This window comes from Onthophagus taurus, chromosome 1 (assembly GCF_036711975.1).
Source record: "Onthophagus taurus isolate NC chromosome 1, IU_Otau_3.0, whole genome shotgun sequence".
NCBI lineage: Eukaryota > Metazoa > Arthropoda > Insecta > Coleoptera > Scarabaeidae > Onthophagus > Onthophagus taurus.
In genome coordinates this window covers 1-2,500 of record NC_091966.1, presented here as the reverse complement: position 1 = coordinate 2,500, position 2,500 = coordinate 1, and positions in this window count along the sequence as shown.

The following is a 2,500-nucleotide window of genomic DNA, read 5'->3' as shown; positions in this document are numbered from 1 at the left end:
TGGGTTGGGGTTGGGTTGGGTTGGGTTGGGTTGGGTTGGGTTGGGGTTGGGTTGGGTTGGGTTGGGTTGGGTTGGGTTGGGTTGGGTTGGGTTGGGTTGGTTGGGTTGGTTGGGTTGGGTTGGGTTGGGTTGGGTTGGGTTGGGTTGGGTTGGGTTGGGTTGGGTTGGGTTGGGTTGGGTTGGGTTGGGTTGGGTTGGGTTGGGGTTGGGTTGGGTTGGGTTGGGTTGGGTTGGGTTGGGTTGGGTTGGGTTGGGTTGGGTTGGGTTGGGTTGGGTTGGGTTGGGTTGGGTTGGGTTGGGTTGGGTTGGGTTGGTTGGGTTGGGGTTGGGTTGGGTTGGGTTGGTGGGTTGGGTTGGGTTGGGTTGGGGTTGGGTTGGGTTGGGTTGGGTTGGGTTGGGTTGGGGTTGGGTTGGGTTGGGTTGGGTTGGGTTGGGTTGGGTTGGGTTGGGTTGGGTTGGTTGGGTTGGGTTGGGTTGGGTTGGGTTGGGTTGGGTTGGGTTGGGTTGGGTTGGGTTGGGTTGGTTGGGTTGGGTTGGGTTGGGTTGGGTTGGGTTGGGTTGGGTTGGGTTGGGTTGGGTTGGGTGGGTGGGTTGGGTTGGGTTGGGTTGGGTTGGGTTGGGTTGGTTGGGTTGGGTTGGGTTGGGTTGGGTTGGGTTGGGTTGGGTTGGGTTGGGTTGGGTTGGGTTGGGTTGGGTTGGGGTTGGGTTGGGTTGGGTTGGGTTGGGTTGGGTTGGGTTGGGTTGGTTGGGTTGGGTTGGGTTGGGTTGGGTTGGGTTGGGTTGGGTTGGGTTGGGTTGGGTTGGGTTGGGTGGGTTGGGTTGGGTTGGGTTGGGTTGGGTTGGGTTGGGTTGGGGTTGGGTTGGGTTGGGTTGGGTTGGGTTGGGTTGGGTGGGTTGGGTTGGGTTGGGTTGGGTTGGGTTGGGTTGGGTTGGGTTGGGTTGGGTTGGGGTTGGGTTGGGTTGGGTTGGGTTGGGTTGGGTTGGGTTGGGTTGGGTTGGGTTGGGTTGGGTTGGGTTGGGTTGGGTTGGGTTGGGTTGGGTTGGGTTGGGTTGGGGGGTTGGGTTGGGTTGGGTTGGGTTGGGTTGGGTTGGGTTGGGTTGGGTTGGGTTGGGTTGGGGTTGGGTTGGGTTGGGTTGGGTTGGGTTGGGTTGGGTTGGGTTGGGTTTGGGTTGGGTTGGGTTGGGTTGGGTTGGGTTGGTTGGGTTGGGTTGGTTGGGTTGGGTTGGGTTGGGTTGGGTTGGGTTGGGTTGGGTTGGGTTGGGTTGGGTTGGGTTGGGTTGGGTTGGGTTGGGTTGGGTTGGGTTGGGTTGGGTTGGGTTGGGTTGGGTTGGGTTGGGTTGGGTTGGGTTGGGTTGGGTTGGGTTGGGTTGGGTTGGGTTGGGTTGGGTTGGGTTGGGTTGGGTTGGTTGGGTTGGGTTGGGTTGGGTTGGGTTGGGTTGGGTTGGGTTGGGTTGGGTTGGTTGGGTTGGGTTGGGTTGGGTTGGGTTGGGTTGGGTTGGGTTGGGTTGGGTTGGTTGGGTTGGGTTGGGTTGGGTTGGGTTGGGTTGGGTGGTTGGGTTGGGTTGGGTTGGGTTGGGTTGGGTTGGGTTGGGTTGGGTTGGGTTGGGTTGGGTTGGGTTGGGTTGGGTTGGGTTGGGTTGGGTTGGGTTGGGTTGGGTTGGGTTGGGTTGGGTTGGGTTGGGTTGGGTTGGGTTGGGTTGGGTTGGGTTGGGTTGGGGTTGGGTTGGGTTGGGTTGGGTTGGGTTGGGTTGGGTTGGGTTGGGTTGGGTTGGGTTGGGTTGGGTTGGGTTGGTTGGGTTGGTTGGGTTGGGTTGGGTTGGTTGGGTTGGGTTGGGTTGGGTTGGGTTGGGTTGGGTTGGGTTGGGTTGGGTTGGGTTGGGTTGGTTGGGTTGGGTTGGGTTGGGTTGGGTTGGGTTGGGTTGGGTTGGGTTGGGTTGGGTTGGTTGGGTTGGGTTGGGTTGGGTTGGGTTGGGTTGGGTTGGGTTGGGTTGGGTTGGGTTGGGTTGGGTTGGGTTGGGTTGGGTTGGTTGGGTTGGGTTGGGTTGGGTTGGGTTGGGTTGGGTTGGGTTGGGTTGGGTTGGGTTGGGTTGGGTTGGTTGGTTGGGTTGGGTTGGGTTGGGTTGGGTTGGGTTGGGTTGGGTTGGGTTGGGTTGGGTTGGGTTGGGTTGGGTTGGGTTGGGTTGGGTTGGGTTGGGTTGGGTTGGGTTGGGTTGGGTTGGGTTGGGTTGGGTTGGGTTGGGTTGGGTTGGGTTGGGTTGGGTTGGGTTGGGTTGGGTTGGGTTGGGTTGGGTTGGGTTGGTTGGGTTGGGTTGGGTTGGGTTGGGTTGGGTTGGGTTGGGTTGGGTTGGGTTGGGTTGGGTTGGGTTGGGTTGGGTTGGGTTGGGTTGGGTTGGGTTGGGTTGGGTTGGGTTGGGTTGGGTTGGGTTGGGTTGGGTTGGGTTGGGTTGGGTTGGGTTGGTTGGGTTGGGTTGGGTTGGGTTGGGTTGGGTTGGGTTGGGT